This window comes from Saccostrea echinata, unplaced genomic scaffold, assembly GCF_033153115.1.
Source record: "Saccostrea echinata isolate AGI-Se365-2 ecotype Australia unplaced genomic scaffold, CSIRO_AGI_Sech_v1 ptg000029l, whole genome shotgun sequence".
In the NCBI taxonomy this organism is placed as follows: domain Eukaryota; kingdom Metazoa; phylum Mollusca; class Bivalvia; order Ostreida; family Ostreidae; genus Saccostrea; species Saccostrea echinata.
This window is the reverse complement of record NW_026889778.1, coordinates 20,727,609-20,751,353: the sequence shown is the minus strand read 5'-3', so window position 1 is coordinate 20,751,353 and position 23,745 is coordinate 20,727,609. Positions and strand designations below refer to the sequence as shown.

The window sequence follows — 23,745 nt, the reverse complement described above, 5'->3', positions numbered from 1 at the left end:
CCTTTGTATAAGTACCTAATATTTTTAATCCATTAGCTTTAATAAAATGTTATGATGGTAAACCTTTATCAATTAGACTTTTAGGATTTCTTTCTTTCTTTTTTTTTTTTTTTTGGCATCACGTCACCCAAAACTTTACATTTTCGGGTTTTACTTTGACCAGATTTAATCTTTGTTATGTCTGGCCAATAGATAGCTTATTTTATTACCCTTGTTTACATCAAAATTGAACTTTAAAATCTTTGATCGCTTGTTCAATTTCTAATCTGTATAGGTACCTGAGATTTTTCTTTCAAGCTATCATTAAATGTTGTGATTGTAAATCTGTATTAATTCGACTTTTAGCCTAGGAATTTGTTTTTGGCATTCCATCATCTAGAACTTGACATTTCTGGCATCCCCCCCCCCCCCCAATGTCGTCTTTATATTATGTTTTGCCGATATAGGTCTGAAGTACTGTCGAACTCGGTGGGTGTTAAGTAATAATCAATCAATCATATAACTGCTGTATCAAGTTTTGTAAATAATTTACAATTTTCAGTGTTATCGCTTAACTGACAAATACCAGCCCCTGCATAATATGATATTTTTGACACATTTGTTAAGAAAATAAAAATATTTTACTTTTTTCGAAGACTATACACATCTTCTTAATTTCTTTGGAAAGTTTTCTCCAAATATTATTTTGAAAATTGAAATGTACTATACATGTACATCTTTATTTGTTAATATAGGTAGATTTCAGACCCCTTTCTCTTTTACCACTTATCCACAAAACTTGTGAACTTGAATATCCTGTTTTGGTAAGAATAACTTTACACGTAACTTTTAATAATTATCTTCACTAATATAATACTTAGTCTTTTAAATACTGCTGGACTGTAAGAAACAAAAGCGCACGTCAAATATCTTTTTACACAATGAATGAAAAAGGCAGCAAAAATATGCATTTCATATAGAAATTATCATTTCCTTATTCAATTCAAACAAAATAAAAATCAACATTTTTCATAATAAAATTCAAGAAAGGAAACTGCCAAAGTAGGAATATCGTCTTTCATACAACTTATTTTTCGTAATATTGAATTGAAATACCAGCAAATATTTTCAACTTATTTACGTAAAGATGAGGTTCTTTCGGCGCCTAAGATACAAATCATCTAAAAGAATGGTTAGATGCAATGAAGTAATTAGCTCTCTTTTAACTCATGCTTAGAGTTGCCACAATGATGAATGCAATTTTGACTGGGGTTCACTAAAAGGTCATTTATTCAAAAACTATTTATCCAGCAAAGGAAAATTTCTTTTTAAAACCCTAAAAGTCCCATCTGTCTGGTTCACCAGATCGTATTTTGATAATAACCGATATACAATCATTCATTGTTTTGTTTGAATTTGTAAAATTCTTTAAGCAACATACAAAGCTCAGATGGTTTATTATGTCAAATACGTGATTTAGACTCGATGCTTTGCACATCGTCCCAGTCCTGTATCTGACATATAAGACCATCTGGGTTTTGTATCTTGCTTAAAAAATTTAAGTCTTTGTATTTTATCCTTTACGTACATGTAAAAAAAAATACATGTACATGTAACACAATATACAAAATTACAATCTCTAAGTCTTTTATTGAGGTATAAGGATAGATTTTTACATGTACATGTATCTGTCTGCCCCTTTGTAAAAAAAAAAAAAAATAGAGAAATAATAATTAATCTAAAAGTGATTTGATAATGTAACAGTAGCTAGATTAATTCATTTTATGACTTTGATTTTGTAAATGTTTTGAGCTCAATTTTATGTCAAATTTTTAAGCAATCTGCTATTTTACTACATGTATCTCATAAGGAAGTATTCAATTCATTTTAAATAAATATGTCTGGAAAATACCTATAAGCAACATGAGTTACACTCGTAACAAAGATTACGTGTTTATCTTACAATGGCCTTGCCTGTCTGATAAGCGCGATAGACAGGCAATACCAATCTAGTGTTAATCCTTTTTGCAGTAAACCGAAAGTAAATGTTTAAAATATTACCCTGTTTATTTTTAGCGAAAACTCATTTATTGTCCTCAAGGATATATTTCCATGTCAGCCATCTTGATGAAACGAGTGTCCTACACCAATAATTAATTTGAGGAATGTCAAAACACTGACGATTATAAATACACTCTCTTAAAGGTAAATTTCTTTAAACAGATGCGAATAGATGTAGGGAAACTTCAGTAATTTCTACGGTTCGAATGTGATACAAAAAAGTTAATGTTAATTCAACACATTTGATCTGGTACTGACATTTGAAATGTACTTTCGTTGTCCATAAACTGAAAAATAAGTTTATTGTCCCCCGCTTTTGCGAAAACAAGGGGACATTAAATCTTATTCGTCTATCACTCTGTCAGCCTGTCACAAAAACATTAACCTTGGTCATAACCTTTGAATGAGAAGACTTTCATATATCACATGTACATTACCTTTGTCAAGACATTTCCAAATATCCTATGATTTTTTACCCCGTGACCTTGACCTTGATGTTTGATCTTTTTTTCAAAAGTTTTATCTTTGCTTATAACTTTTGATTGAGATAAGACAAGGCTTTCATATTTGACATGTATATTACCTGTGTCAAGACCATTTCAAATATACTATAGTTTTTGACCTATGACATTGACCTTGAAGTTAGACCTACTTTTCAAAAATTTTAACATTATGTTAAATTCGTCATTACTTTTGAATGAGAAGAGATAAGTCTTTCATATTATCCATGTGCATTATCTATGATAAGTCCTTTCAAATAAACTATGATTTTTGACCCCGTGACCTTGACGTCTGTCCGACTTTTCAAAACCGTTGCCTCTACTAATAACTTTTGATTGTGCATTACTTTTGACAAGACGTTTCAAAGCATGCTTTTTTGACGTAATTGAAAAAAAATAAACATTGATGATAACTTTGGATTGAGGGAAGATATGGCATTTACATTTGACATGTGCATTTTCTTTTTTAAAACCTTTCCAAGTGGTTTTGTAGCTCGTGACCTTGACCTTAAAGTTTAACCTACCGTCTTTTTCATTTGTTGTACATTTGTAATAACCTTTGAATGAGAGTAGATAGGGCCTTCATATTTCTACATGTACATTACCTAGCTATGACAACACCTTTCAGAGAGGAATATATATCATTTTTGACTTCATTACCCTTACCTAGATGTTTGATCTATTTATCAAAAAATTTAACCTTGACAATAACATTTATGCTCCAGAAAGAGACTTTCGGATTGTATTATGATATTTGACATCATGACCTTGATCTTGAAGATTAATGTAGTTTTGAGAAGTTATAATATTTACCATAGCTGTTATTAATTCAATAAATATGTCTTTTTGTATGATGGACACGAAAACAAGACATTACAATATACCATACATGTATATAATGGCATCCCACTAAGACACCGAAAGCGGGGGACCACAATTCTTTGAATTCTTTGAATTTTCTTGTTTTGAGATAGTCTGTGTCCTGAATTGCTGAATGGAGAAAAATAATGTGAAATATCTGTTTATAGAAACTTTTCAATAATAATAAGAAAAAAACAAAAAAAAAAAAAAAAAAAAAAAAACCAGATCAATATCATGGTAAATTCACTTAGTAACCAAGTATTCCACAGACATAATTTATAACGTCCTCAAACAGATTGTGCATGCATCACATAATGTATTGATTGTAATCCTTCGTATTTGTTTGCAAGAAAGAATATTCTTCATCATTCAAGCATCAAAGTTTTCCTATCTTTCAGGACTTTTGGTAAACAATAGCAATAATACATTAATCATAATGTTGTTGTGTGGCCGTCTTCTAACCTGTTTACCCGGTGATTCGAAATAGCCGGAAGTGACTCGCAATACACTTAAAAAATGCTGTAAATTCCGCCCCCCCCCCCCCCTCCTCGCTTCAAGGTCGCTGTATACATGTACATTATGTAGATCGACTCGCCCTGTAATGTAGATCTAATTCTTCATAAAAATGGATGTCCTTTAACACCAAACAACCAGTTATAAATTTGTTAAATCGTTTGCTGCCAAAATGAAAAAGATGATTAGGAATACCCTAAATGACTGTATCTTTCTTTTGAAGAATAACCGTCGAATAATTTTGTAATTTTTAAAAAATAATAATATTTTGAATTACAGAGCCATCATTTCATCATTTTATTTAATAGTTGGTTGTACCATAGGCACTCGCTATTCAATCTGGTAAATATAATTATGTACGTGAAGAAAATTCAACAACACCAGAAGTTAAGAATTATTTATTTGTATGTGGCGAGTATTGTCGTGGAAATTGTGGATCGCCAATCAAATCAGCACAACATGGGCAAACCCTTTTCAACAGCACGAAGAAATCAATCATCAATTAAACTCAGCAATTATTCAAAAAAAAAAAACAAACAAACAAACAAACAAACAAAAAACAAAAAACAAAAAAAAAAACTAGAGCAAAGCTCATTGGAAAGCAACGAGTAGGTCTTCCCTCGGATTTTTAATATTACTGCTCGTTTTGTTTGTTTGTTGTTTAACGTCCCTCTCGAGAATTTTTCACTCATATGGAGACGCCACCACTTGCCGGTGGAGAGCTGCAAATCTTGTCCTATGCTCGGCACTTACGGCCATTGAGCAGTGAGGGGTCTTTTTCGTGCCAACACCTCCTGCGACACGGGACCTCGATTTATACGGTCTCATCCGAAGGGCCGGTCTCCTTGTCCCACAGTGGGATTCGAACCCGCGACGTAAGGATCAACTCCTTACCTCGCGACTCTAGAGCAGACGCTCTAACCACTGCGCCACGCAGGCGACAAATATTACTGCTCGTAAGTAGGGTTAAAAAAAAAAAGAAGAAAGTTATTCTGCGAACGATGATGTCAGTCTGTCTTAGCTAACTTTATCATTAAAATCTGCGACTATATATGTGACATTAAGCAAGTAATGATTACTTCTGGTTTGACCGGAAGTGGCACCAATCGATGAAAATAAAGTCTTCTGTGATATGAGTCATTCAGTTTTATCTCGATATCTGCAAAACTAAGCGAATTTTAACATTTTCCGATTTTACCGGATTGACCAAAAGTCACGATACTCGATGAGAAATGAAGTCAGACGTCTTCTGTGACACTCCCTATTCAATTCCAATATTAATGTCTGTGGACATTAACATTTTTTAAATACTTCCTGTTTGGCCGGAAGTGACTTTTTCGACGTATTTTGACGAAATGATCTCTTAATCTGCTACCTATCATTTTAACACCTTTGCTTCTATTATGTATAACAAATAACCAATAGTTTTTGTGATATTGGGGAAAACATTTTGGCCCCTCTGGATCCCTAAGCTTTGGGGTCAGCCCCTTTTTTCTGATAGCAGTCGAAAGAACGTTAAATTTTCAACAACTTTTATTATACAAGTCCTTAAAAAATCATAAGTAACGAAGTAATGAACAAAATGTCTCAAAAATAATGAAACCAGGTTAAAAGATCAGTGCATTGATTTGAAATTCTCAAACGATTCTGGCAAAAAGTTGTACCGACTTATAAGCGGGTTAATGGCATATTCCTCCAAACTTACCTAAAAAAAATACTACCGACTTATAGGCGGACCGACAAATAGGCGAATATATACGGTACACAACCTGCAATAACCATTTCCAATACAAAATACAGTTTTTTAAAAAAGTGATCAAAACCAGTCATAAGGCAATGCAGTTCCCCTCAGCCCAAAATTTTTACTCAGTGTCAACCATTATTCCCCTTATTTTATATTATTAATACTTAGTTAAAATTTCAATTAACTTTTGTGTGCGCATAAGCCAAATTGCTGAAAACGAGTAAACGTTTGCAGTCATCCCAAAAGGGAGCTACAAGTCAACTGATCCACGACAAAAGTACATCCTCTTAGCTATTTCCTTCCGGATACACTGATCCTAACTTTAGCTGGAAGTATTCTAGACCCCCATAAATTGTGTTAAGAAATACAAAGTTTCCAACGCCAGAAAGGTGAATACCATCTTTTAACAAAAAGAGGGTTATTCTGCAGGAGGTCTGGATATTTTATATAGCAACCTCCAAAAACAAGGACATGTTTAGCGATAGCTCTATTTAAGCGAACACGAGCTCCTTCCATTGCTTGAACATTTTTGGAGTACCTCCACTTTAACCTAGGAAGGACCTGTGACCATATCAGTTTTTAATTTGGAAATGATGTTCACAAGCTTTTATGTCATTTTTGTTTGATGTATTAGCTTATACAGAGTTTTATCCTTTCTAATATCTAAATCATTACCTCCACAATGAATAAGAATAAAATGGGGTGGCATTTATATTCGTTTCAAATATAATAATTTCATATTCAAGTCAGTAGTCTTTAGTCCAAAGTTGCATTGCCACCATATCCTTTGCCCTAATCTCTCCATTCCGAGATCCAAGCCTCCTAGCCGTCACGTACCGCCAGAAATGTCCTCCTTATCATTGAACAGCCTACACATTAAACTTGATATCTTTCTATAATACTTTGTGGACTTAGAATAGAGTTCAGTTTATCATGCTAGAGGATTAACCTCTTGAAATTATTGTCTTATTATACTATTAACAAATAATCAATTGCATATCAGTCTAAACTCTAGAACAAAATCAAATTTTATTCCACGAAAATCATTAATTTTCTTACTTTTGTATCATGCACCACATCCCAAAATGTTATCACCTGTGCTGGCGCTGTTAGTTAAAAAAATTGAAACATTGGAATTTGTCCATTCAGACTCGGGAAAATATAATATATGCATTTAATATTTTGCAAGAACTTTAACCACATTTCCAAGTCACTTTTCATGCCTGTTGAAATTCCAATGAAGTTGTGAGGTCTGGATGTGCCACTCATTACATGATAAAATCTTCTCTTAAATCCCCTGCTTCACTATTTGCCTTTCCAAAGAAATTAAGTTTTTCCTCAAAACACTAAATTTCGAAGGGTAACCTTCTTTTTTGTAACATGTCCTTCACCATATGTGTTAACATATTAACTTTGGGTTGTGGAACTGTAAAGATCATTTAAGTTTCTAATTCTACCAATTTCTAATAAAAAAAAAAAATGAGATTCTTGTAGTATGACCTGCAGTTTTATTTTCAAGGGGGCACCAATATCTGTTGAAATTTTCCATTGCTCGAATTCTATCGGACGTTTCCTTCTCTAGCAAAAATAAAATTATCATCAAAATAGTGATCTAAAGTACCTAAACCAGCTTGAAATTTTGTTAACCATTGAAGGAATGCTGCAGATGTTCACCAAATCTTACAGCTTGTTGCACAGCCCACTGGTAAACATTTTTCTATGTAATAAAAACTATTTACTGAGAATCCTTACTAACCAAAATCACCAGGATATAGCGGTATACATGTAGATTTAAAATCACCTTTAACATCACTGTCGCTAAAAGAGCCCCTTTCCCCAACACAGAAATCATGTTTACCACCTTGTCAAATGACGAATACTTCTCTGTACACAGCTCTAGATGAATGAATCTTTTATAAATGCTATTTGATTCTGGGTATGACAAATTATCAAATGAGTAATCATCCTCCAGCCTCCATCAGATTTTGGAATAATATCAAATGGTGACAAATGAGAATTTGAGGAAATTCACTAAGAGGTCCTTATACCCGACCTTACCCTACTTACTTTTTTTTTTTATTTTTACAATCAACTCGACATGATGGTGCTGTGCTGATAGCAAGTTTTTGGAGAATACACGAATCCTTGGTTCAGAGTACTAGAGTTAAAACCATGTAAAAAATTCCTCCTTTAAAAATTGGGCTGTACTTTGATCTGGGTAATCGTTTGTAAATATTTCGATAACTGGTCAATTTTAATATGGGTTTTTCCTAGGGCCCATATTTCCCTTGGTCTATATTGTTGGGGTCTTGGAGTACTATTGGCGCCAGAGGCTCGAAAGTGGCGTTGAAATAGTGACCAATATACTTGTTATAGCATGAATATGATTCCCCGTTTAATAATTGAAATTGAACTACATTTACTTCTTGCGACCGACATGATGGGCAGGCCTTTGTTTCATTTTATGCACATATGCATATACCCACATGCCTGCCTGCTACAGAAGCAGCTAAAACATTTGTAGTGGGACACTTGTACAGGTGTGTAATGGGTTGAGATAGCCTGAGGCGATGGGGCTTGCATGAACATAAGTCATTACTCGGGGTCTATACTTGCCCCCAAAAATTGATGGGTTAACACTTCATCTAAATTTGGAATGTTTTTTGTACTTTTTTCCACCCCATACTAGCCCCTCTTGAAGCCCCTCACCTAATGTCTTGCATGCATTGAAAAAGACCCTGCACTTCATCTTGATGGACTGAATCATAGATGTTACTTTAAATCAGGAAAGAATCAATCTATTTTTCAATTGTGTTAATGTTAATTTTAGCTTTTAAATTTTCTTTTGTAAGAAGCTCTCCTTTTTCATTGAAGAAGATTTTCTTCTCAGATGTTTCAGTAATATATGTATTGTCTAATAACTAACTTATATTTAACATATTTAAAACGGACAATTTTATCCTTGATGTTCTTAGAAGCATTGCACGACAGCAAACTGTTGCCAGGATCAACAATGCACGGGACTTCAGAATCAAGCGCCGTTAAGCTACTCAGACTTCCTGATGTTTTTGCAGTAGTTAGTGCATCTTGCTGACTTCTTGTTGCAGGACTTTGTGAAGCTGTAGCTGCCTGGATTGGATCTCTGGGCTTACACATGTATCATTAATCCTGCAGCAAGGGCTGTGCGTTTTCTTTTTGGAGTGTCTCTGGCCAATATATGCAATGTGGTTGAAGCATCCTCTCTACTGTCATCTGATTGGAAACAGGAGGCCGGTAATGGGCCTACGGTTGCTCATTTCAGTAGCACAGACCCTCGATGTCCTGGTCCGCTTTCTTTTCGGCATTTCTCATGCCAAATAGGTACATCCCAGTTTGCTTCAGTCTTGTTTACCGTACTCTATATTTAGAAATCGAGTCCTCGTCAGTTTACAATTGCCTGTCTGAATTTCTAGAGCACAGTTAATTACACATTTGTCAGACCACCAGCTAAGAATGTCAGATTACATTGGAACTTCACTTCCGGCTTTTCAACTGAACGTTGAGATTACAAATTGGTAGAAAATGTTCATTCGCCAAGCTCTCGCCACTTTGAAGTGAAAGTTGCGGGTCTTTCGGATGAGACCTTAAAACTCGAGGCGCTGTGTAACTACAGGCGTTTGCTCGTTTCCCTCATTGCTCGATGGCCCTGCATGTCGAGTCAAGGTCTTAATTTTAAGCCCCTCACTGATACATGGTGAAATATCTATACAAGTGAAGAATTCTTGAAGAGAACGTTAAACATTATTCAATCAATATTAATATATCAAACAAGTTGCTGTCGATCCTTTAAAAAAGGACTGCAATACGTGGACCATATGCATGTGTTTCTAAACGAAATTCAAAGAAAATTTTAGATTTAGTAATTTTACAAAGGTGTAATTAAATTTATTTTTTTACATATATCTTGTAATCTCCATCGTTATTTAAGTTAGCTTAATTAGTTATAATGATAAAAAAATCATGACCTTGAAATAATATGAAATGTTGATCAAGGTATCTATCACAATTGTAATGTAGCCTTTAAAAGCCTCTAAAAACAGAATTAAAAAAGGCTCAAGCGTGCAGGTATCGTAATAGTTGAATTTTAACTCCATTGGCGGATCCAGGGAGAGGTGGGGGTTCCGGTGTTGGACCCCCCTTTATTTTTGCAGAAAGAGGAAGAGAGAGAAAGAATGTTTTTCTGCAATATAGATATTTTACGTCTAGTATTTTCAATAAAATAAGTACTTCAATCTCTTCCGTTTCTGTTCTCTAGATAGAGTTTTGCTTATTGCTTTCCTCCGTGTACCCCCCGGGCCTCGACCACCTACACATAATAACATGAAAGATTTCACTTTGAAGTCATCTTTAAACCATCTTCTAAAGTAACTAACTTTAAGTAGTATGCATAAAAAGTCATGAAAGGGAGTATGCATAAGAGAATATTTATCTCATTATATTATGGGGATATCTTAATCAATGAAGAGAAAGGTTCAAAATGTCCCTGTAGTATGTGGGGGTGGGGTGGGGGGCTCACTTTTTCTTTAAAAAAATCTTTTGTTGTAATTTTAATATATAAGTTTTGATCTGCATTGGAAGCTCCCCCGCACTTCTTGTTACGAGAAGGTTCAAAATACGGAAAAATCAAACATTTAAGATATCAAAATATACTGAAAAGTTAGACGAAGCCCCCCTCCCCCATCCCCCTCCCGAAATAGGATTTTACAGTGTGTGCACAGGTTGTTTTTTATCTAATTTATTTATTTAATTTTTTTTTTGCTTGTCAACTCTTTTTAGAGGTTGCCCCTTTGAAAACCGTTGCTATGGGCTTGAATTTAAGTGCCAGCGGTGTGACCTAGAACACCCCACCTTTTCAAAAACTGCTGGATCCGACCCTTTATACTGCATGGAGCACTAAAGGGTCTCGGCACTAGAGGGTCTCGAGTTATCTAAAGAGATGCTAGGCTATCGATTAACTTGATCAATTTAAAACACAAAAAAGATTAATTTTGTTTGTAATTACCTGCAGTCGTAAGTTCTCGGCAAAACAACGTGTTTTACCGAGCTCGCAAAAAAGGTCTGAGAAGCTCATTACACGTGTGTAGACCAAGGCTATTTGGTCTTGCAAGCACACTGACAGGTGTGTGCACTATTTGCTACTGACGCTTAGCCTTGTGACAGTATTTGCTGCGGACATGAAGAACTATACACCAGTTTCATAACATGTGCAGTTTTTTTTTTTTTTTTTTATAATGAAAATTGGAGTAAATAAAAAATCGAATATCTTAAATATAGGGTAACCCATATCTATTCTTGTTGCAACGACCTTCAGTGCATCCATGGACGAGTTCATTGGTTACTCTGAAAGGTGGCACAGGTTAACCTTTCTTTAATATTTTCTACATCGATCTGTCTACTTTGAGTGATTGTACTTTCATGGCAGAATTATTAAATTTTATCCCCGATTGTATGGCCTATAGTTTTGTCATTAGAAAAATCGGGCTATTTCAATACATGTAACCCATAACGGCTGGGACTTGACATCTGTATTAGATTTAAACTAGGGATGGCAACGAATATTCGAACATTCGAATATTCATTCGATGAGTTGATATTCGAATATGGATTTAAGACTCAAATATTCGGTGTTTTTCAGATTTCATAAAAAGAGGAACTATGATTATTAAATTTTGATTAGAGCAATGCTGGAGTTATCCCTCTTTAATTTACTAGCGATCAAATTCGATCGCCTGATTTCTTTCACTACTTTCTTATCTTCTAGAATTACTCAATTAAATGGATTTTGTTTTGAGTAAGGTGTTAAAGAATTGTACAGTAATGCTTTATGTATAATACAAAACGTACTTTCATAGTTTTTATTACTTAAATACGATCGGGTCTAGAATCGAGGACAACAAAATGAAAACCTTCTTAGAATGTCTAAAAGACGTGAAGAGTATACTTATCAAAACAAATTTAATTGATCATTCAAATGAATGTCCACTGTAATTAATTTTGTAAAGGGCTCAATTTCAGATTAAATGATTATATCTTGGATTGTACATGATCCTGAATTTTATATTCATTATCGGGAAACTAATTAATTACCTAGGAAAATTGTCTATGGAAATATTTGTTTATATTTTAAAAACATTGTATCGAAGATTATAATCGTATCTCTTATTAGGCAGATAATTGTAATTTATTACACGTATTGAAGTCTGAACAGTATACCGTTACTACTACATCTTGTCTTTGGCAAGACGATTGATTCCTAAGTTGGAGCTACTATAAATACATATGTTTCATTTGTTAAAATTATAAAATAATATATCAAATGGAATTTCTTATTGTACACCTACAAAAGTCTTCATACAATTTACCTCCAATATAAGTATACCTACGCTAAACCTTTCGTGAGAGTAGGATGATGCATATTTAAAATAAAACAGATCTTATTTATTTTATCGAATATTCGAATATATTCGAATACTTTCATTGAATATTCGAATATGAAGTATTGACAAAATTAATTGATGACAACATCAATAGATGGTACACGTGTAGCACAGATCTCTAGTACGCAGAATTTTTATGCCCCCGGGTCGAAAGATCCCGGGGGTATATTGTTTTTGTCCTGTCTGTCTGTTTGTCTGTTTATCTGTTTGTCTGTCTGTCTGTTGTCAACTTTAACCTTGCCCATAACTTTTGATTCGTTGGAGCTATGACTTTCATATTTTTGCATGTGTATTTCTTGTGACAAGACCTTTCTTTGGGTACCATCATATTTGACCTTTTGACCTTGACCTTGGAGTTTGACCCACTTTTGCATAATTTTATGAGACTTTAACCTTGGCCATAACTTCTGAACAGTTGGTGCTTGGGGTTTCAAACTTAACATGTGTATTCCTTATTACAAGGCCTTCCTTTAGATACTAACAACTTTGACCTTTTGACCTAGAAGTTTGACCTACTTTTGAAAAACTTTAACCTTGGCCATAACTTTTGACTGGTTAGAGCTAGGGCTTTCATACTTCATATATTTAATCCTTTTGACAAGACCTTTGTTTGGATACCAACCACTTTGACCTTTTGACCTTAACCTAGGAGTTTGACCTACATTTGAAAAACTTTAACCTTGGCCAAAACTTTTGAATGGTTGATGCTAGGGCTTTCATACTTCACATACGTAATCCTTGTGACATCACCTTCCTTTGGATACCAACCACTTTGACCCTTTGACCTTTACATAGGAGTTTGACCTACTTTCGAAAAACTTTAACCTTGGCCATAACTTTTGAGTGGTTGGTGCTAGGGCTTTCATACTTTACATATGTAATCCTTTTGACAAGACCTTCCTTTGGATACCAACCACTTTGACCTTGACCTTGATGTTTTACTTACTTTTAAAAAACTTTAACCTTCGCCATAACTTTTGAACAGTTGCAGCTAGGGCTTTCAAATTAAACATTTTTTTTTTGGATTTTGACTTGCATTTGAGAAACCTTAACCTTTAACCTTCGCCATAAGCTGCCATACGGGGGCATCAGTGTTTCACAAACACATCTTGTTTTTTTTTATGTTTCTCCCTCTCCCCCACATGGAAAAAACGTTGCTACAGGACTTTATCAAGCTATATGTGGATTGCTATCTATCAAATTATTTTGCGAACCTTGATCCACAAAACTAAACATGGCAAAGACTTTTACAACCTAGTAGTTGAATTAAGTTTTTAATTAAACATGTTCAAGCTGTTGTGCTATCTATATAAGTTCTTCCTACTTATTTAAAATGCTTGTACTATAGAATTTAGTTTGTATATACGGATGTATGTATATAAGAGAAATCCGGACCTTGGTTACGCCAAAGAATACATAAATACGATGTACAGATTTTAGAGCGAGGTTAGACAATGATTGGTCCATTCTAATTCGAAAAGGGCGAATTGTTCTAAGGGCAAGTTGTCTTAGAGGCGAACTCTCTAGCATTCTCGCGCATGCGTAGCCTGACGTAAGCCCATGGCATCCGGATTAAGCCAGTTTATATATTTTCTGCGTGGACCTCAGGGTCCACGCAACAAGGAAGCGTGAAGAGAACTATGGGCTCTAAGAAGCACCTGAGAATCATGAACTTCTAAGGCTTTTTCCGCGTTGACCCAATCTGGAGCTGGAACTCTATCTGGACTCATGAGACAGAACATTAACTTAGGTTAGGGCGCTTAAAATCATTATCATACTCTTCCAATTTATCTCTTTGAGATTTAAGAGCAAAGAAGAAAACTCTATACTAAATTATGTATGACCAACTTAGTCCAACATTGGAGTCTGACTCCTGAACACGGAGGGCATAAATTTTATATTTTATGTAGTGGACTAGATGTTCAATTAAAACATACCAACAATATGTTTATTAGATGTTCATAAGTTAAGGAAGAAATAAGCAAAGGAAGAACTTTTTGAAAGATGAAACGTTTTCAACATACGACCAACGTTTGCCTATCTTGGTTCATCAACCAAAGACCAGTGACCAAAAAAAAATGAAAAAGGTCTAAGATTTTCAAAAGAGAAGACTTTCAAAGGTGTAATGATTTTACCTGGATCCTGAACCATGTCCCCTGGTGTCGTTAATTTCACAATTTTGGTAGAAGGCTGTGTTTATTATTATTAAAAAATTTCCTGCATGATGCCCAGGAGTAGAGGAGAATTTTCGGTTACTTAGTACTAACCCACTTCTTGGGGCTAGAACGCTGGACTCAAGAGCCAAGAATTTTACAGTCTTGACAGAGGGTCAAGTACCTTTTGTAATAATGCAATTAGTTTGCCTGGTATATTTCCCTGAATGATAGAGAGCATTTTCTTAAAGGTGTTATGTACTTTCCAAACAAAAAATTCTATAGATAAATATAGTTTACTATAGTATAAAAGTTTTACAGTAGTAAGCCAAGAATTTTACTATGGATTTCAGATTGTTATATTTTATGTTCTTCAATTCGTATACGCACATTTGTTTATATTAAATGGAATTATTACTTGTACATTTACATTTTATTTCAAAATTTCATATCACTGTTATCGAATTTAAGAGATTGAAATCTCAAGAAAGTTCAGGAGTAAAATTTTATAGTAAATTAAATTATCAAAGTGATTACTTTAATTAACTATTGTAAACTTATGTTAACTGTAGTTAACTATAATAAATTTTTGTTAGGGTTTACACATGTCCAACGGTCATGAATTTCAAAATGTTGGTACATGTAGGGGGCTACGTTTCATGTCAATACTTTGCCCAAAACTCATTCTCACACTGGAACCAGAGCCCTCAAATAGGAGTTAATTCGACAATTTGTTGTAAAAGAAAATTATTCTAATCGTGTAAACGATTGTCTACTTGATGATCAAAAATACAGATGATTATTTAAAAGATGTCTTAATTTCGAAAGTTTTGGCCAAACCATCAATGCTTCAGCATGCAAGGAATAATATAATTCATAAATGTTGTACCCATTTGCCCATAAATTGATGTATGCTAATTTTAGCTGAAAAAATTTCAGCATTCTCAGAATAGAAGCTAAAAATATTTAAATGTTAATATAACCGACTACTGAAGAAGAACATAAATAGTTAGCAGTAGGTCACCACAATGACTTTCATTTTGATATTTCTGAAATCTCTCTTTCATTGCCTTTTTCGCTTGGCCAAAAAAATGAGGTAAACGACCAGGATTTTCAATAATCCATTGATACTGACATTCTTAGAATCTAGAACATAGGTTAAAAATAATATGCATATTAAATAATTTTTTGGTTGTTTGAAACTTTATTTACTGTTCAAATTGAATGTACACCTCCTCTGAGTAAATGTGTACTAGGACCTCTCAATTTTTTTGTAAGTAATAATGAAAAATTGAAAACAATTTTCAAAGAAAACTTACTCTTACATGTATATAAACTAAAAGCAAAATGAGAAAGAGGTATATTTCAATGACATCATAAAATATTTGTATTTTGCAATTTCTTGAAAAGTTGCTTTGAGCTGGAAACGTTAAATGAGACATACAGTAGTTTGTTTGCAGCTGAAATTGCAGGTTTAATTTGGAAGTCTTTTTATTATAGATTGGATTTGGAAATGATGGAATCTACATTCAGCGAAGATTACTTGATAGTTGCAGCAATCGACCTTGGAACCACATATTCAGGATATGCTTACTCTACACGAAAAGATTTTGTGAGAGATCCAAGTAGGGTATTTCTGCAGCAATGGGTCGATGGACTTAGCAATATGTTATCAAATAAAACATCATCCTGCATTCTTTTTGACAAAAATGCAGATTTTCATTCATTTGGATTTGAAGCAGAAGAAAAATATTTAGATCTGCATATGGATAAAGAAGAAAAGAACTGGTATTTCTTCAGACATTTCAAAATGCTTCTGTACAATACCGAGGTGGGTTATATACTTAAATTTATATTTTTAATTTGTACATTAAGGATAACTGCACTTTACGCTGGGTGTTGGGTCTTTTTACGTCGCTTCTAATGCTTTTATAACTTATCCTTATTTCACTTTTGTATATTCACTTAAGAATTCTGTCAATTTGGCACCGAATTAAAATGTTAAATTGATTTTAGACTGTAATACAATAAAATAATTCTATGTTTTCTGTCCTCATTGCTTTCCAAATATAGAAAATTTACACTTACCTGCCCTTGATTAAACATTAGGTATGCATGAGAGGTGGAGCTAATATTGTAAGAATGGCTCCAAAATAAGACTAGATAAATAACAATGACATGTATAAACCGTCACGGTAGCTCAGTCGGTAGAGCGCTCGCTCCGTGATAGGAAGGTCATGTGTTCGAATCACGGCCGCCACTGACCTGAGTCGATAAAAAATAGGTAGCAACTGTTCCTTCGCCAAGCGCTCGGCACTTTGAAGTGAATGTTGCGGGTTCTTCTGATGAGACCTTAAAATCCGAGGCCCCGTGTCACGGTAGGCATTGGCACGATAAAGAACCCTCTTTGCTCAATGGCCCTGAGTGCCGAGTATAAGTCTAAATTTGAAGCCCTTCACCGGTATATGGTGACTTCTCTATTTGAGTGAAAAATTCTCCAAAGGGACGTAAAACAACACACAATCCATCAATCAGTGAAATGTATAAAAATACGAGATTACTCTTTCTCATCTCCCCCTTTATTATGGCACGAATACACTATTTACAAAGGTTTAAAACGAAATTAACAATATCAGCACGTACATGTAAGTAAAGAATACTCTGAATCGATGTCTGACAATTCATCGTGTTCGAGCACGGTGTTCTATAGTTAGCACAAACCATGCTATTAATTATTATGAATTAGTATTCACAGAGTTAACTGAGGTAAGAAATCACGTGGTGAATTATAATATTCAACATGCCACAGCCCTTTGTTACAACAGAGAGAGCGAATGTAAGAAGGAGCAGTGTTTTCGCATTAAACCATGAGCGCATGTTGTTTATTAATCCCCCTTTGACACAACATTATTAATGCAAATATAAAACTACTGTTAAATGAAGAACAATAGACAAACATGCGCTGACTACGCAGAAAGTCAGTGAAAAATTGGGCGACCTTATTATCGTACGGAGATTCAAGAAATTGTGATGATCCCCGCCTTTGAAAACAGTTTCGTACTTCGTAAATGCATATTTTTATTTAATATAATTACTTAAAGTTGTACACTAGAAGTTGACCATTCCAGCAATTAAACGAAAAATGCTTGTTTTGAAAATTTATTTTGTCGCAATTTTCGCATATCCTTTGCAGTCATCCTTTATATATTTAAATAGGTGCATTGAATATGATATGATATAATATGATATGATATAATATAATATAATATAATATAATATAATATAATATAATATAATATAATATAATATAATATAATAATATATGATATAATATAATATAATATAATATAATATAATATAATATAATATAATATGGAAATCACAAAGAAATTCACTTTTACAAGGATCCCCACTTCCGCCCCAACCCGGAGTTGAGCTCTCGACCACAGACACTTGTTTATGTAATAATTTTTTAACCCATAGTATAATAATAACACAAGGTATCCAACTTCGAATTACACGTAGTAACTCCCTCCCTCAAAATCGCACTCATTTACAAATTCAGAGGACATGCACTAGCAAACTGTTTATACCTATGTCTTCTACGATAATTTATCTACACAACCATATATGGCATGCTTCTATCTCCGTAAACAACTTTAAAACTCTGCTCAGCGAGTGGAAAAGTCAATTTAACCATGAAATGGTATGTGCTAATCCCGGGCAGAGAGCAAAATTAAAAAAAAAAAATTAGTGAGTTTAAAAATTCAATTCCAGTATTTAAATATTGTAGTGAATAAATAAAATTTGTTTACCTCTCATTTTCCATTAAAGCACTACGATATTTTTTCCGATGTAATTTTAAAACAGATTTTTAGCCAGTCGAAATGCATGTCCTCTGAAATCATAAATGAGTTCGATTCTGGGGGAGGGGGGTACTCCATCTAACACTGAGTTGGATACCTTGTGTTATTTCATGTATTATACTATGGGTCAAAAATTTATTACAGAAACAAGTGCCTGTACTCTCGACCTACGGAATTTGTCTCCTAGCAGTACAGGAACAGCGTGCAATATTGACTTTAGTTACTAAAATTACTTAGGGAAAATCGAAGATGTGTTTATAATGGTGAGATACAAAATCTACTATTGAATTTGTTTATTTCTATTTTGTACCCAAGAAATTTATATAACAAATGTAGCCCTTTGATCTAGTCTATCCATAGATATATCGATTTCACAGAAAAGCATATTGACTTCGACTTCGCATATCAAATATATATATATATATATATATATATATATATATATATATATATATATATATATATATATATATATATATATATATATATATATATATATATATATAATTTTTAATATGTTATTCAATTATTCTGAATGGTTTGCTTGATATCACGTGCAAAGTTATATTTTATGAAATTGACTTGAGTTACTAAATTTAATATATCTTAGGAAAAATTCAAAGATGTGTTTATAGTGGTGAAAAGTCGTGAAAACTTACAAATTCCTACATAATAATTTGTTTGTCTCTTTCTTTTCCAGGGAAAATAATGTAACAAATGTAGCCCTTTGATTCGGTCAATCCATAGGTATATCGATTTCAAAGAAAAGCATATCGACTTCGCGCTTCGTGCTCAGTCGATTTCCTTTTCTGTGGAGTCGATATATTTATGGATTGACCTCATCAAAGGGTTAAATATATTTGTATTATATATAAACAATGCACTTTTTTTTTTTTTTTTTTAATTTTATTTTCAACGAAAATTCTTCAAAATATTGCTTGCCTATGGGATGACAAAAATTGCTATTGGCACATAAGACTATTTTAGATTATACATTATAAATGCTTTCTTATATGTTCTTTTGAAAATGCTCAAGCTTATGTTTTGTTCATTTTTAAGAGAGTAATTTTTATAGGAAACATGGAACTTTAAACGATAATGTTGCAAAAATCTTAAATTACCGGCAATAAAGCAATAAAAAGTTTGGCATGATACATGTACATGTATATAATATATATACATGAGCAAACAGGCTTCAACAGGACAAAATGTCTGTTTTAGAATAATTAGTTCACAGTATAGTCAGTTGCTTTACAATGTATACTTAGAATTCTATAGATAACGCCCATTATGGTATAACTTAACCATATTGAGATATTTTAACTTTAACCTCACATTCTTTCCGAAATATTCATCATATACATATTGTAGAAGAATTTGACAGGAGTTGAAATAGAAGACGAAACGGGGAAATCTTTGCCGGCATTGAAAGTTTTTGCAGAATCAATTAAGTTTCTGAAAGACAGATTAATCTCTGAGTGCCATCAAAAGATAGTAAATTTTCAAGATGGAGATATCAAGTGGGTCCTCACTGTGCCAGCTATTTGGACCGATCCAGCCAAGTCCTTTATGAGAATGGCTGCACTAGAGGTAAGACGTTTACTCAGTTTAAGATATAAGTAAACACATGTAAAATTAGCACAAATTATCTTCTATCTATTCTTGGAAATTGTAACACTGGTTTATGAATTTGAACACAAAAAGGACATGTATAATTAGTGAATCTCATTTTATTATGGTTTGTGGTGAATAATCCAACATAATATGATAATAATAATAATAATAATAATAATAATAAAAACATTTTTAATGTAAACATTGCCCTTGCCATTTGGTATATATTTATGAAGTTATTTCACGGTAGGTGGAAATGGATCCCAGTTTCTAAAAATGGTTCTTGAGTTGAACATGAAATTTATATCTTTAAACCATATAATTTTATGATTTATGATAAACAAAAACGAGAATTCAAGAAATAAAATTGGAATGGACATGTATGAAAATATTCCATGGTAGGCAGGAATTGATTCCAGTTCCTTAAAAATGGCATTAGAACCAGAAGCAGCTGCAGTATTTGTGAAACATCTGCCACTAAATAGGAAAAGAGATGGAACACTTGGAGACGTTTTCAGAACATTTAAACAAGGAGAAAGATACATAGTAGTGGATGCAGGAGGTTTGCCTTTCTTTTGCAGATCTTGTTTAACTTTTATCCTACCTATCTTACAATTATAAACGATAGAATATGAAAAACTAGTATATTATTTAGTATTTTATTATCATGTTGTTTGCAAACCTCTTCCGTTGCAGATGTAGTACGATGTATGGTTTCCATAACAAAACGAATGAATTCTACTTCTTCCCTAATGCCATACTAGTAATACCGGTATTATAAATAAATCCCTGAAAGATTCTACATGTAGTTTCAAATTTTCCCTTAGCTAGATGTTTAATTTGTTTTTACTCATCAGTTATTTTTTATGTTTAGTGCTAGTTTTCTTAACGTTGACTCTCTTTAAATATGTAAAAAGCACTTAATTGATAATAAAAAATAATAATATAAAAAACAATGAAGAAGCTTTAGCATGTAAATAATTTTTTAAAAAATTTAATTACAGTGTCAAAATAATACGAAAAAGAGATAAATATATAGTTTTATTCTTAAAAAACACAAGAAAATAAAAAAAAAATCCCCACTCTCCATTTTCTTTGCGTTCCACTCTTCTTTTGCGTTACAGGTCAACGAGTTTGATGTCAAATGAGTGCATTGAAGTGAAATTTATGTTATACAATAAAAATATATCTATGATTTTTTTCCTATTAAAATTTACAATCAATTGTTATCAATGATAGCATGATGTCAATGAAAACATGAGGGAGGCACTAATCTTTACTCTATTTAGGGATACATGGTAAAGTGCCTACAATTTATACGCTTTTATGAATCATGAAGATAATGCATATAATTCTTTTATGATTTTCAATGTATGTGTGATGTACGCCCTTGCATATCCTTTTTGGACATAAGCAAAACGCAGTTTCAGTAATATTGTTTAATAATGACGTTTTGTGAATATTCCGAAACATTTTTAAAATCCCGTTTTTCCATGAAAACATTTCCCAGTGCCATAGCAAGTAACTCTAATACAATTATTAAACGCGAACATTTTTTTTCTTTAAAAAAATAGGTGGAACAGTAGATATAACAGCGCACGAGATCTTAGATGAAAGCAAGGTGAAAGAGATTCTGCGTCCTTCAGGAGGAAACTGGGGAGGAACGATTGTTGATAAAACATACATGTCCTTTATTACTGCTTTAGTGGGTGAAAATACTATTGGGGTATTCAAAAATAAACATGCTCTTGGTATGTATGAGCTTTGTCGTGAATTTGAAATTACCAAGCGCAAAATATCACCTAGTTCTGATTTGAAAACAACGGTTCGGTTTCCAACAGCTCTTGTGGATTCGTACAAAGAAGCAAATAGTGGAAAGAATGTGAGGTCCCTATCGGAGATTATTTGGGAAAAAAAGAAACGTGCTGTTTCTTTCGTTGGAGATAAATTACGAATTGACTCACAAACCGCAAATGCATTTTTTGATAAGTCAATATCAAAGATTTGCCTTCACCTTGAAAAAATTTTCAAATCGAAAGAAGGGCGATCAATTTCTACTATCTTACTGGTAGGCGGCTTTGCAGAGTCGGACGTCCTTATCAGTGCTATAAGAAGCCGTTTTTTTTTTTGAGAAAAACGTGATAATTCCAAAGGAGGCCGGTTGGTCGGTTTTGGCAGGGGCTGTGATATTTGGCCATGATCCTAGTTTGATAAGAGAGCGAAAAAGCAAATTTACATATGGTGTTGAATGTTCTCGGTTATTCGATCCGGAGGTACATGACACAAAATATAAATATACCATTGATGGGGAAATGCGTTGTGGGTGTATATTTGACAAACATGTTGAAATAGATGAAACAATCACAGTTGGAGATTTCCAGTCAGATAGGTATTATGGATTAAATTCTAATTTCAGTTTCAAGTGGCAGGTTTATTCTTCAGAGGAAAAGAACCATTTGTATACAACAGAAGAAGACTGCAAACTAATTGGAACCTTACGTCTGAAAAAGAGAGCGGTAGATCGCGATAGCAAAATTAGAATTCAAATGTCATTCAGTGACACCGAAATAGAAGTAACGATGACTTACACAAAGACCGGAGAATCCACAAAAATTTTTCTCGAGCAGTAAAAAACTGAGAACTTGAATTTTGAACTTGGTAAAAGGTTAGCCCTTGCATACATGTATAAAGAGGTTTCTGTAAAAGCAGAAATATTCGTTGGGGATTAAATTTCGTTTATTTCGTTCTTAACAATTATCAACGAAATTAAATCCCACACAAAATTTTTTGAATATATATTGAATAGAGTTACCTTCGAAACAACGAAACTTAATGCCGATAAAACCCTTTTAGATGACAATTCAAATTTTATCCCCACGAAAATGTGTGCTTCTACAGTATGTTATCATGTTTGTGCTCTGTAATTGCCTATATGAATGATGAGATGGAAATTTTGATTAAAATTTATGCTCTAGTATTTCACGTATATGTGACGGCAGAATGTCTGATACATATTTAGTTTATTGACTTGAAAACAATAATAGCTTCGCAAGGAATTCGATATTTAATCAAGTGTGGGTCCGCTTTTACAAGATTTTTTTTTTATACCACATCAACCCAATTTGCATCAAAAAAAACATTATTCTGTGAAAAAAGTGTGGATTAACAAGTATGCTTTAAACAAATTAACCATATGTTATCCAGAATAAATATTTGTGTAAGTAAATTATTTGCGTGTCTAAAAATATCAAAGTCGAATAAGGATTTGTTAGAAAAAATGCATGTATATGCAAAGATACATGCATTTATATATTTGAACTTGTGATGGACTTATATTGGACAAAATAATCAAATCACCCATGGTTAATCTTAATGGAATCAACATCGTAAACAAGAAAACGAAATCCGAATACCACTCGTTCCGGATCCGTTCAATGATCGTTATTTATATACATGCAACATGGTTAAAACAATGAAAAGTCTTGAAGCTTGGGATTGCTACAGGTAGTTCGTGTCATAAAGATTGAAATAATGATTTTTTTAATTTGCTTGTCGATAAAAAATGTATGCTGCGCCCACAATCTATTCATGTACAAATTGTTATTTTTAATATGTATTGTTATCAGTCGAGTATCTTTCATTGTTATAGATAAATTATCAAAAAATCTTTTCTGGGTCAGATTCCGATCTTGTGAGCAAATGTACAATGCACGATAATAGGTAAATTATGTCCGAGTTCCAATTCAGTTGAATGACTGATAAATATTTTTGGGGAAATTTCTAATGGTATTTGGTAGAATGTTATGCTAGACAGTTTTATTTTACATTTTAATTCGGACATCTACATCTTAGAATATATATATACTGAGGTAGTGGTTCTTATTACAATCATATGTCAATCTTAATTTTATCGATATAACAAATCACAAAGGTGTTTTTGTTCTTTTTTCTCATGACCTTACATATTTGGAAAATATT

The 23,745-nt window shown here is 33.2% G+C and overlaps 1 pseudogene; it reads left to right on the top strand.

Moving 5' to 3' along the window:
- The first annotated feature begins 2,122 nt into the window (after positions 1 to 2,122).
- Positions 2,123 to 22,709, top strand: LOC133194620 (heat shock 70 kDa protein 12A-like; annotated as a pseudogene).
- The last annotated feature ends 1,036 nt before the right edge of the window (positions 22,710 to 23,745 follow it).